The sequence below is a fragment of the Ambystoma mexicanum genome, chromosome 2q, assembly GCF_040938575.1.
Source record: "Ambystoma mexicanum isolate Mex_15411 chromosome 2q, UKY_AmexF1_1, whole genome shotgun sequence".
Lineage (NCBI taxonomy): Eukaryota > Metazoa > Chordata > Amphibia > Caudata > Ambystomatidae > Ambystoma > Ambystoma mexicanum.
Window position 1 is genome coordinate 1,309,320,102 of NC_090924.1, and position 13,772 is coordinate 1,309,333,873.

At 46.7% G+C, this 13,772-nt stretch overlaps 1 protein-coding gene across 1 annotated transcript in view; it reads left to right on the forward strand.

Moving 5' to 3' along the window:
* The window catches only part of ENTPD3 (ectonucleoside triphosphate diphosphohydrolase 3), a 357,567-nt gene that overhangs the window by 329,464 nt on the left and 14,331 nt on the right, over positions 1-13,772 (forward strand). The gene's annotated exons all lie outside the window — the stretch shown is intronic.

The window sequence follows — 13,772 nt, forward strand, 5'->3', positions numbered from 1 at the left end:
ATAGGCCAGAGTAAATGAAGAAGCAGTATTTCTCGACTGTTTCAGACTGTATTTCATGTAGACATCGGGCATCATGACCTGTGTTGCGTTACCAGTAAGCAGTGCCCAACTTTAGCGGCTGCAGCGCCCAAGGCAGCAAAACAAAAATGTGGACATGCAGCAGTGGTGGAGGAGGTGACACATTTTTCAATAGGCGCTGATGCAAAAGCCCAATTGTTATTAAATGTGCCCCTCTCCTGACAGCAGGGCGCATTTAATTTCAATAGCGCGCATGCTGCGCCTTCTCCCACCACGCAAGCTCTGGAGAGAACTTGAAAGACACCCCCAAGCTGGCATGGCAAGGGGCTAATAATGCCCCGTGCCATCGCCCGGGTGGCACTGCTCAAAGCTAAGACAAGAGCTTCAACATAAGTAAACACTGTGGGGCAGATTCTCAAAAAATAGCCCAAATGAAAGGGCCGCAGAGAATACGCCTGTTTCATTTGTGCTATTTTTAGAAATGCACAGGTCACCTTATTCTCAAAGGTGACCGACACATTTCAGGAGGGGCTGGACAGTGGAACAAGAATGCAGGGTCCAGCCCCTTTGCATACATTAGTGTTGATAGTGCCCTCCATGACAGGCCCCCGGCAACCATGTGTTTACTGGCAGCGCATTTCACCAAGATGTCCTTCTAAGGGGCTATCTCGGTGCATTTCCATTCCCGTTTGCGCGATGGAAATGTTAGTGTGACCGTCACGTTTTAACTTGCGGCTGTCACACTTTAAAAAAAACTCATGGCAGGGTCAGAAATGACCCTGCCATGATTTGCGCCTCCCCATGGGCCTGCTTCAAAAGGAGCCGAGGTATGACTGTCCTTTCCACGCATTTTAGAGTGCATTCCGTTTGAGAATTCAGGATGCACTTTAAAATGCCCAGAAAAAAACCCTTCTCTGTGCAAATGCGCAAAGGGGAAAAAAATGAATCTGAATAAACACATCTAAGATGCACTCATTCAGATGTCCTTTGTGAATTGGGCAGCCACTTTCTTTTGCGGAAGCGAGCAGATGCGCTAGTACATCTCATTTGTGCCCAAAAAAGTTTGGAGAAAGTGGCCCTCTGGGTCCGATTCTCAAGGATTGGCACCTGAGCTAATCCGAGATACCCATTCACATCTCTGATTTGCTCCTGCTGCCTTCTGTCTACAAGTGAAGCCAATTTGGAGCTGCCTCAGATGCTCACGTGCAAATGTGATTCCCAATGATTCGATCAAGGGCCTCTCAGAGAAGCCTCAGTTCTAGGCTTTGTGAATTAGTTACACAAAAAAAGGAGGTGATGGCTGGAAGGTTTGGAATTAATCCTAACCTCTGCCATTGCTGTATTTTTCGTTTGTATATTTCGTTTTACAAAGTTACTTGAAATGCTTCTCTGTGAAAAATAGTGAGCTAAAGACTCTGGGTAAGTCTCTCGTAACCAGGACTAATATCTGGCAGAGGGACTCCCAGGACACCCCTTATTAATTTGCATATTTAAGTAACTTTGGGTCTCACCCTAAGTTACTAGGGAAATCCAGGCGTGGGCCCCTTGCTCACTATTCTTAGAGAGGCACAGCTCCTCCCTACTGATGAGGTCCAACCAGACAGAAACACGTGTCTGGGTTTGCTGTTGGTACTATTGGTCAGAGGAGAATTGCCTAGCATTTAGGTGCTGGACTGCCTCAGGGCAGGACAAAGACTGATATGTTTAGGATATTTCTCCTCTGTGAAAGATAGTGAGCTAAAGACTCTGGGTAAGTCTCTCGTAACCAGGACTAATGTCTGGCAGAGGGACTCCCAGGACCCCCCTTGTTAATTTTCAAGAGAATCTGGGCCAAGTTAACTGTGTCTTTCTTCAAGACTATATTGGCAAGGCCATTCGGTCCCGTGCACTATAGGACTTAAGGTTCACAATATAGTCCATCAACATCCGATGGCTCATGTGCAAGGGCCACGGCCATGCAAATCCACCCTTTGGGTAACAATTTTAGGATTAGAAAAATGTTGCGGCAATATGCACAACCCATTCCATACCAGATATGGGATTTAGGGTCCTAACCAATCTATCACCCCTAACTGACGCCAGCGTCTCCCTGATAACAAGACCGTGTTAGGCTATCATTGCCTGCACAAAACACTGCCAAGCAATCCTCTGTTCCGGCAAGTGGTAGCTTTTTAACCATGCACACAATTTTGCACTGACCAATCTAATGGCAGGATGTACCATAGATACTGAGCCAAGGCTCTGACCTTGTGCTATGAGAGCCCTGATATCGCGGCGCATTCAGCTTTTACCATCACGTATATTTATATCAAATGGTTTATTAGTCCTGGCAATACCAGCCATAGCCGGTGTTCTGATAGTCGTGCCGATACAGTGGGCAAGCCCATGGAGCCAATGTTCAATAGCCGCCGGGTCCTTGGCTCTAAGGCTGCTCTGGTTGACTGCTCCAACAGGAAGGCAGTGGCACACATCCTGGTGACCTTGTTCTGGCTCCAGCTAATCAGATTTCCTGCATGGTTAGACAGTGACTCCCCACACATTTAAAATTGGGATGATTTGAGAATTTTGGATTTCACACCCCCCTCCACTTAAAGGCCTGTGTTGGGGAAGCTGGACAGAAAAAAATCTGATGATTTGAGAATGTTGGATTTGAGACCCCCTCCCCTCTCCACCTAAAGGCCTGTGTTGGGGAAGCTGGACAGAAAAAAATCTGATGATTTGAGAATTTTGGATTTCAGACCCCCTACCCTCTCCACTTAAAGGCCTGTGTTGGGGAAATTGGACCAATAGGATTACCCAATTAAATGACAGTCCATAGTGTTCAGCACACACTGGGAATGAGCTTTGTTAATTTTGAATTTTAACAAAAATCACCCCGTGGTGTTCTGCCAAGGGGAATTAATAGAACTAATATTTTTAGTTAAATAGGCTAAGGGTCTACACAGTTTTGCTCCCCCTCCCCATCCACTATAAAGGGAAAGGATTTAAGGCAAGCAGATTCTCCCACCTTTGGTTTCAATTGACTCAATTGTACTTACATTGAAAGGCTCTGTTTAGAATTCAGGAAAGCCAGATGCCTTTAAGGAACCTCTGCGAAGGCAGGGCAGGGGTCTGTTCACTCCACTCTCAAGGACGGTCCTCAGCTCTTCACAATAGGGCCCAGTCAGCTTTTTAGGCATCCCGATCAATGGACAGTGCCACCCAGATGCAATTTTGATTTTCCTTTGGTGTTTACTTGTGGTTGTCAGATAGTACGTCAAAAGGTTGAATACAGGTGCACACCTCAAGTTCATTAGAAATGATTGGACAGTTCAACAATTACATTATATTGATTTTAGATGCGGGGGAGGAACTGGGGTCATGGCACAAAACCCCTACACTGAAAAACGAGAAGGAATAGGATTCAGCCTAGGAATCCTCCCGTCCCCTGCACACTTTCAAATGTTTGGACCAAGTCCACTACTGTGATTTTAAAATACTAACAGGGTGTAAAGAGATAATTATTCATAATATTTGTAAAGAAATGTCAACAAAGTTCTATAAGGCAAAGAAAAGTGTATTTATATCACAAACAATGTGGTTCAATTCTTTCGAAAAGAAGTTTACAAAATAAAGAAGCAAAAATAGCATCAATAGGTCACATCAAATTTGAAGAAAAGGTGAAGTGCAATTCAATTGGCGCCGCGTTTCAAGGATGCTTTCCTCTTCTCCATATGGCCAGAATTCGATTCTTAATGCAAAGAAAAGGCATTTATTTAGATGCTTATTTGAAAGATACAAACTAGACTCTATACATGGTAAATTCTACTAATTCAAATTAAATGTCTGTTACCCGTATTGAACTTTAACAAGTCCTAGTACCCTTCAGTGAAGGACCACCGATTCACATGGCTTTCATGTATATTATACTAACCGGAGCAACAATGCTCAAAGATATGTAAGGTAGCTGGGTAATCATCACTCTGTGGGCTTGACAACTATGCAGTCCTATTGCTACTGTTAAAATCATGGGGTAAGTAAATCTATAAGTAGACACAGTGACAAGCGCTAGTTACAAGGCTGGGGGCAATATAAGGAAAATATAGTTACCAACGGGGAAATGCGATCCCAATCTCAAGGTGCAGAAAAAGTGAAAAATCGGTAGAGCGTTTCTACAGACCACCGAGGGAGCAATTCTCAGAGTTGCAAGCGTGTGCGCACAATGTCTAAAAAAAACAAGGAAAACAAGATCTAAGAGAAGTGGGGGCATTTCAAATAGATAAACATAGAAAAGAACGGGTATAGAGCAGCCACAAAAAGAAGTAAAAGAACATACCTAGTGTGTGCCTAAATGATAGTGTATGGTGGAGAGATGATTATAGAGTAAAGGGTGGAGATCACAAGTCTCGGATTCAAGCCTGCATGTGGCGGTGGCGTTCAAGAATCCAGCCTGCGAGTATGAGCTAGTTTGAAGACACAAATCGAATCGGGTAGTGAGCAATAATCAATGCAAAAGAAATCTCAAATAGTTGAATATGGAAACACTTTAACAAGTACCTTGGTAATGTGCATAGCACAGCAGAATGATGGAGGTAAGGCAAGGTCAGCAGAATTGCTAAGAAGACGGTCAGTCAGGCGAAAGTAAGCACGCTAGTCTGCATGTCTCTATAACTGCAAAGTGAAGACAATGCACGGCTTACAATTGTGATACTTTCTATCTACTTTCTCCCTATCCGGAGAAGATGGGAACATGCAGGCGCTTACCTGAAGTACGAGGGGGACCGTTCTACACAGGGTCTGCTCCACGGCTCCGCGTCTTTCCATTTCAACCATGGAAATGGCACGTGCCCAGTGGAGCCTAATAACAGTAGAAAGAGGGCTCAGAGTATTAGATCTGGGGTTGGCCATCTTTGAATGGTCAGTGTAAATGAAAATGCGATAACTAAGAAGTAGTGAGACTTATTTACAGAGCGGATAAAGCAATGTAATAGCCAAATGATCATAACAAAAAGAGAGAGGGGGAAGTATAGATGAATCCGGGTGGGGTACATTTCAGCAGCTCTGTCCCTTTCCTCATAGGGCATCCACTTTATATACGAGTGATGACACCATCAAGATTTCAATACTGGGCAATGCCCTGCAAGAATTCTCACAACCAGGATTCTACAATTAACCTTATCTCTACCCCCAAGCTCAGCCTCTCTCTAAGAATTGGTTCAGGAGTCTGGAGCAGACATATGGCAATTCACATTTGCAACCCCCTTTGTTTTCGTGTCAACTTTTTGCAAAAATGTAGTCATGTGTCAAAATCTTTGTGATTTACTAGTAACTGCCATAATGTATATATTTTCCGATTTAGCCTATCACATCTGATGTTGGTGCCTTAAAATCAGCACTAAGGTCTTGGATTTTGGAACGCCTTCTGCTACATGCCTTAAGGTTGAAGCTGAGTTTTGAGTATTTCAATTACAAGCCAAAGGTGGGGTTTAAAATATATCTAGACACAATTTCTCCAGCCTATGAAAAATCATTGCTCACTTCAGGCTGGATATTTTTCCAGTTGCAGCCTTTATATCTACCTGGAAGGGATTTGACTCTGAGTTGTGCCCATTGTGCCCACCGCCAAAGAAACTGCCCCCCAGTTCTTATTCATTTGCCCTTCGATGATCCAGCTGAGGCATATATACCTGAGGCCTATGCTACAGGAGGCTGGCATCGACACAATAAAATCTACTCTGTACTTTCTGATGCAGCCTCACATTACATCAGCAGTTTTTGGTACAGCTCGAAACAATCAGAGAGCGTGGCTTCAAAGAAAAAGGGTATTGAAATAACAACACATATTCACGCTGTGATTGCTTTAAGTCAATTTTCTGGAAATTGTATGAATGTTGGGGGAATGGACGTTGCTGAGAGTTTTACTGTTTTATACCCTCAATTTATTTTTTTAGAATTATTTTTTTTTAAAGAAAATTTGTTCCAAAGACATATTTCTATTTATGGTTGTTCTTATCTTTGTTATGTACCTGAAGACACAATGTCGAATAAAGGAATTATGACTGACTAACTTATATACCAGTGATGACACCATCAAGATTTCAAAACTGGCCGATTCCCTGCAAGAATTCTTGAAACCAGGATTGGACAGTTACTCTTCCCTTCTCTTCTCTCTAACCCCAAGTCCAGCCTCTCTCTAAGGATTGGTTTAGGAGTCTGGAGCAGACATATGGCAATTCCCATTCGCAATCCCCATTTGTTTTCATGTCAACTTTTTGCAAAAATCTAGTTATTTGTCAAAAATGTTGTGATTTAACTGCCATAAGTATATACTTTCTGATTCAGCTAAACCCGGGGAATTAAATAAAATGACATCCAGATCCGCACCATGTTGCATGGGCATTTGGCAGTTTTGACAAAAAGCAAAACAGTTATGCATTCAACTTACTCCCCACATTCCTAAGTTTACACTCCACCAGTTCACCAAATTAAAATTCAGAACATGCTCAGTGCAGCAAGGAACACCTTATAGCTGTTCATTACAATTCCCTAAGTTGCAGATGTATGAATTTCATTTCAACAAAATCACGTGGAAATTATCTATAAAAAGAAACATACATGTAATCAGTGCAACTTGTGGTTTCTGGGAAAATTGAACAATTGTGATTGTCCATTTAAACAAAGGGAATCTTCATATGTGCAAATACGAGCTTGCTTGCAGGCCATTTGGCACTCTTAGACAGCTTGTGACAAGATTTTCTTTTTTACTAGCCTCATTGGGCTCAATTCATGTAAAAGTGTGCATAGATCCTGCAAAGCCTGCGCGGCCCATAGCGCATAAGGTAATATGCATGCCACACGTATTCATGGAATTGTCCATGCAAAGTAACCCCACACACAAGTCGTGGCCGGAACGCCCATACACGTCCACGCACAAACCCATTCCAGCCATGGAAAAAGACCTTTAGGCACTCGGTCGGGGGCACCTTCTAAGATGTGCACCATTGTTGAGGACAGTCGAGCTTTCCTTGGTTAGCATGCCTGGCCTCCCACAATTGGCTTCCTCCAATCTACTTCAGCTAATCGGGAGCACCGGGAGGTGGAAGCCGGCCCCCAAACAAAGGCCCACATCTAGGCCACAAGAGGAACACCATCCTGCGTTTAGCTTGCTACTGAAGAAGTGAAACTACGTGCTCCTAGCAACCATGCCACTGCATCCTACATCAACTGACCATCACTACATGAAGGTAAGCCCATCTGGAGCTCTAAGAAATCAGCAGGCACTCGCATATCAGCAGAAAAAAATATAATAAACTAAAAACGGCATCTTTGCAGTATTTGCAGCTGTGCACGCGACACACACTTAATTGACAGAATTGCATTCCTACCACTTTGCAAGCAAATCGGTCATAAAGCATCTACATCTTTGCTATTTTGGATGCTTTTGGGGCATTTTTCCTGTCTGCTTCATCATCCCTGATGGTCAGGGGCACCTTCTAAGATGGCCGCCATTGTCAGAGGCAGTCGAACCTTTCCATGTTAGCATGCCCGGCATCCCACAATTGGCTGCCTCCAATCTACTTAAGCCCGGATAGGGAGCACCGGAAGCCGGCCCCCAAATAAAGGCCCACATCTACAGCTTCTGTCTGAGCTCTGCAGCCCCTGCATCGTACTACAGGAAATTAAATGCACCTTGATGCTGGGTACATCTTCCATGCGCCCTTGTACTATGGCATGCCCCCTCCTGATATTACGTGAGTGCTGACTGTTTGCTCCGTTGCCTGGCCCATCTCTCTTTTGACTCTATACCTGTGCCACTCCTGACATTGTCGCTGTTCTATCACAGCTGGCATTTCTCCCCTTTACTACATGCTCAAAAGCTTTTACTTTGTTTTCCCTTCCAGAGATCCCTTTCCCACTGTCTCTACTTCTATACTGCTGTGCTGCATTACGCTTGTTTTAAAACTGAATTTAGGTGTGCTCTCATCCTGCACTGTTTTGTGTCTGCTAGTAAAAAAATTGAATTTAGGTGTGCTCCCATCCTGTACTGTTTTGTGTCTGTTAGTCAAAAATCGAATTTAGGTGTGCTCTCATCCTGCATTGTTTTGTGTCTGCTAGTAAAAAAACCAACATACTACCTTGCCCTGTGTATTGTTTGTGTTTTGCTCCCTTGCACTCCCCACCCCTTAGCTCTCACTGTCTTTTACTGGTCCTTTGTGTACTTCCTTGTACGTTTGTGTCCTCCTGTCAACTCCCTCCCCTGTGCCTCAGCTGTTCTGCCTGGTTATGTGTACAACACCCTGTACCTCCTCACAATGGTACGTTCTATATCTCCTATCTTCTCTAACTGCTTCTCTATCTCCTATCCTTCACCGCTCACTAAATATGGCAGGAAGAAACCTAAGAAGGACACACTTGGCTCCAACCCAGGCCTTCCTATCACTGACACCTACGTCAGTGCTTCCACCAGAGAGACTCTCACCGAAATCCTCTTTGTCGTTTCTTCTCCCAAGCTATGCACTCTACATATGGTCACATTGCTCTCTCCCTACTCTTCCTCACACATCAATGGTGGCACCCGATGGGAGGGCCTTCTTCTTGACCTCCAGGGTCATCATAAATGTCTATCGAAATGGTACCGTCTTTGTACAGTGGCCTCAAACCAACCTACTTCTTTTTGATAGGCTCCTCCCTCGCCTTATTAACTTTCCACCTTCTTCCTCACTGGATCCTATGCCCTCTGCACCTAAGACATCCCTGGCTCCCTTGCTTGCTTGGGTCACCTTGGCTACCTTGCCTCCGCTTGATCACATCACCTCTCTCACTATGGCTCCCTTGTTGTCTTCTATCCTGGCTCCCTTGCCCTCACTCTCTGCACAGACAATCTCGTCAGCCTCTCCTATGCTGGTGCCCTTGCCACCCACTGCTGAAGTATCTGGGGCTCCCTTGCCATCTATATCTGTCCTCCTCCCTTGTCGACACTCTCCCACTAACATCTTTGTCATCTTCAGCCCCTCTGCCTTCTCCTGCCTCTATCTCGCAGGCACTCGTGCTGCTTCGGGGGACCTCTGTCCCCTGCACACCCCCTCATAAGTCTTTTAAAAAAGGTAATCTGCTCCACATTGCCAAGCTCAACTCTCACTCTGCAGTCAAGCACTCTTTTGACATCTGCCACGTGCTGAACACCTGGACCTTGATGTCCTTGCTCTCACCGAGACTTGGTTTAAGGAAAGCTCTGTCACAAGTTTTGACACACTTCTCCCTGAAGGCTACACAATCCTCTCTTAGCCCAGGGCCAACAGGCCAGGAGGGGAGAGTAGCCCTGATATTTCTTGAGGGGGTTGCAGTTTTCATCATTCCCACTAAGGCCTATTCTTCCTTCGCATACCTGGTTTGTAGGCTCTCTCTCTCACCTGTCTGTTCTCTTCTTTTGGCCACCTTCTATCGGCCGACAGAGCCAGTTCACCCTCTTCCTCTCAGAATGGGCTAATCTGGCTCTTCTCTCCTTTCCTCCTCCTCGCAATTCCTCCTGCTCGGGGATTTTAACATTCATCTTGATGCCCCTAACTCTTCAGGACCTTTCCGCAACCTATGCAATTCTCTCTCTCTCTCTCTCCATTCTACTTTCTGGTCCACCACACACTGCTGGCCACATCTTGGATGCTCTCATCTCCATAGACATCCCTCTCTCTATGCCTTTCACTACCTCACTTTCCTGGACTGATCACTCTCTTCTCTCTTCTCACTTGAAGCTTTATTCACCTTTAGCACTGGCACACCCTGCATTGCCTCCCACCTTCAAGGTCACCCGACCCATGAAAAGAGTGTCAGTGGCTGCCTTTGCTTCTACCTACTTTCCTCCTCCTACTCTTGTGGCTGACTCCCACCCTAGCACAGCCCTCTCTAACTTTCACCTTTCCATCTCCAACACTCGACATCCTTGCCCCTGTCATGACGGTCTGCCTGAAGCCTGCCAAAAAGTGCAACTCTTGGTATGACTATGATTTGGCTGACCTTAAACTCAAGTGCAGGGCAGCGGAACGGAAATGGGGATGTTCAGGTGCACTCTCTGACAAGCTGGCCTGCCGCCTTCTGCAAAGGCAATATAGACTCTGCATCCGGTCCAAGAAAAGAGTCCATATTCAAGCCTGCATCTCTGCGGCATCCAACAACACAGCCGAACTTTCCAAAGTCTGCAAGGAACTGGCCAACCGTACTGCTGCCTCATCCTCTACTGCACCCGCACAGGCCCTTTGCACACCCATGGCTGCACATTTAACTGCCAAAACACAGGACATACTGTCCTCTCTCTCCTCCGTACCCACTCATGCACCATCATCTCTTGGGCCCCCCCTCGGCCATCCCCATCCCTCCCCACTTCTCTCCTCCCTCTCTCCTGTCACACCTGAGGAGGTTTCCAGGCAAGTCTGGTCTCTGAAAGCCTTTTCCAAACAGGTGGACCCCTCACCCTCCAAAACCATAAAGGACAACATCAACTCTCTCACTCTGGCCTTAGCAGACCTCTGAAAACTCTCTTTCACCATTGAAGTTTTCCCCACTTCTCTCAAGCACTCTCTTGTGCACCCTCTGCTCAAAAAACCCTCTGCCAACCCTTTCATTCTGGCAAACTATCGCCCGATCTCTATCGCTACTTTCCTGGGCAAACACTTGAAGAAGTTGGCTGTCTCTCAGTTTACCTTACACACTTAATCTGTTGGCTGTCTCCATGACAATCAGTGTTGCTCTAGAGCATCTAGAGGCATGGAAACTGCTCTTCTGAACACCAGTGAAGACCTGCCCTCAAATCGTAACTATAACTCTCCCTCTGTCCTCAACCTTCCTGACCTCTTTTCTGCTTTCGATACGGTAAATCAGAACATCCTGATCCCCCATCTGTGTAATACCCTGGGCATCACAGAGCAGGCCCTGACGTGATTTGCGTCCTTTCTCTCAGATCATCCTTCTGAGGTGGAACTTGGGTCCTTTCTCTCCGCTATCACTCTACTTGTGTTCCCCATGGATCTAATCTATCCCCCTGGTTCTTCAATGTCTACATAGCCCCTTTGGCCCACAGGATCTCTCCCTTCACCTCCAACTTTAAGTGTCATGCAGATGACACACTGCTCTCTTTCAGGCTATCCTCTGCCTCTTCCTCCTTGATCATCCCTGACTGTCTGTCCCCAATTCAGTCCTGGTGTGCTGCTAATGATCTCTGCCTTAATGTCACGCTCACCTGATTCCCACGGAGGCGCAGGTCTGGCTTCGAGTGCTGATGCTTCTTCTATGGTGAAGCGCAGGGCTCTGAAGATGGACTCTCTGGCTCGCAGGAATATTCCCCTGTGCGTGAAAAGGGAGTATTACCCACTGACGGAACAATGCTCAAGCCTCCCACTCCCTTCCAACCCTCCACGATACCCTTCCTCGATTCCCCGTGAAGTCTGACCTTAGGGTCTGGAAGGATGAGTTCTCCATCCTGCTTCTGATGCAGGGGCGCGTTGAAACCCAGTTACTTCACTGGATTGAGGTTTAATGGGAGTTCAAATAAGCTTGACTATTCAGGTAAGGCGCTGTAAGAGTTCTGTAGCAAGTTCAAAAGTTCAAGCTTAATAATAATGTTCATTGTCTTATTGCAGCAAGTGCTAACGTTTATGTCTTTTTCCCCTTAGGGGCCGGGGTTCGGAATGCCAGAGATATGGCGCCGACCCGAAGTGAAACGTGCAGTTCCAGTAAATGACAGGTAAGTTCTGGATGAGCGTTCGGGTAATGTCTTTGCATTCGCTCATTCAATGTCTTTGTCTTTTTTCCCCATAGGGGCCGGGGTCCGGAATGCCAGTTAGCGGCAGGACCCGTAATGAAATGGGAATGACCCAACAGGTAAGTCTTAGAAGGAAACTGAGCTTTCCTATTCACTTCCTTCTCTCACCTTGTGTTCTTGTCTTTTTCTCTCTAGGCTCTTGGAAGTGGCTGCGGATCCGGATGATCGCTGCTGAAGATGGAGGTGCCCAGGAAAGGTGAGTGAAATGCAGCGCTGCAGCGATCGAAGCGAAATGCTTTTGAAATGATGTCTTCCCTTTCAGGATTGTCGGAGCGATGTCTCTGTGATGCAGCTTTAGCAGGTAAGGTCTTCTTTCTCTCCAATTCTCTCTTAGCAGGTGACCCAGGATGCTGACAGGCGCGGCTGAAGTCCAGATGCAGGAGCTGACACGGTGAGCGTCCAGCTGCGAGGAGCAGAAAAACACGAAGCGTGAGTTGCTGATCGGGCGTGGTTTAAATAGCTTTGGAAGAAGTTCCAGGTATGTATCCTTCCACCGATCAGGTATGTATCCTTCCCCGACCACACCCAGGGGAAAGTAGTCCCACAGGTAAAGTAGTTCCATTCAGGCCTCAAGAGGGCCTGGATGTAGCAGCATGGTCTGCATCAGGTAAGTGCACATTATAACACTTGAACACTTGTCTAGCTTTATGAGCCTGACGCCTAAGGCGCCAGGACAGGGGTCCAACATGAGCCTGGCGCCTAAGGTGCCAGGACTGTGTCCAAAGGGCCCCAGCTTGGGCCCGCTGGCACTTCCCTGGGGGGAATGATGCCTGCCTCTGGGGTTGCTGGGTCGGACCTGGCTCCTTAGAGGTAGGCATCATGACACTTAATACCAGTAAAACAGAGATCCGCCTCATTGGGACCCCTGCTCCCGCTTCCCCACTTTCACTGCTCCCGCTTTCCCACTTTCACTTTGGCCGGCCTCCCTTGGTCCTGTGCCCTCACAAACCAGTGAGGCAAAATATCTGTGGGTTATCTTCAACTCCACTCTCTCCTTCTCTTCTCACATCTCGAACATCTCAGTGGTACTGTACCTTTTCTCACTTTCCCCAGAGGCTCACCATCTCCAGAGCCCTGGTTCTCTCTAGACTGGACTACTGCAACAGTCTCTTTCTCAATCTTCCTATTGCTACTCTCCAACCTATTCAACTTATCCAGAACAGAACCACAGGACTTAACCCTGGCCTCAAGCCCAGTGACTGCATCTGGCTTTATGGGGTTTGGGGCCGCAATATCGACAACGCTCTCTTCCTAAGTACTCTCCTTGTAGAGCCCTCCGCTCGGCCTCCTACAACTCTCAGCGGGTGAGATGTTTTTCCAAACAGAGATTTGGGGGTAGACCTTTATCCTCTGCAGATACCACCCTCTGGAACAGCCTTCCTGCCTCTCTCTGTCTTGATTCAAACCTCTGCAAGTTCCAGAAACTCCTCAAGACCTTCCTCTCCTCTTCCTCTTCCTCTTTCTCGCTCCCTCTCCCCTAATAACCTCCTTTATCTTCTCTCCTGCTTCCCTCCTCCTTTATCCTCCCCAACTCTGCTCAGTTTCGCGGACTGGTTGCCTGGTGCACCCCCAGAGCCTCACAGGTCCCAGGCTATCCCGCCAGTCCTACACTTGCCTCTGGGCCTCTGCGCTCTGCTTGGACCTACTGCACTCGGAATAAGTTCCACTAGAGGGGCAAACTCTCTGCACTTAACCCAGGCCCCTGCTGGACTGGGAGAACTTGTTCGCCCTCCCCCTTCCTCGCACTTCCTGTCTGCCCCCTTGCACAACCTTGAATGAACTAGGCCTAGCAAGATTGTTTGTCCTGTCCTCCCTTTGTCACCCCTCCCTAGCTTGGTTGCGCTTGAAACACTTGTGCATATGCGCATTAGAGATTACCAATCATCAATCAATCTGAATGTCACCAGGCCTAGTATGGTAGTTTATTGTTTTGTATGTCCTTTCCTCCTCCATACTCCCCTCC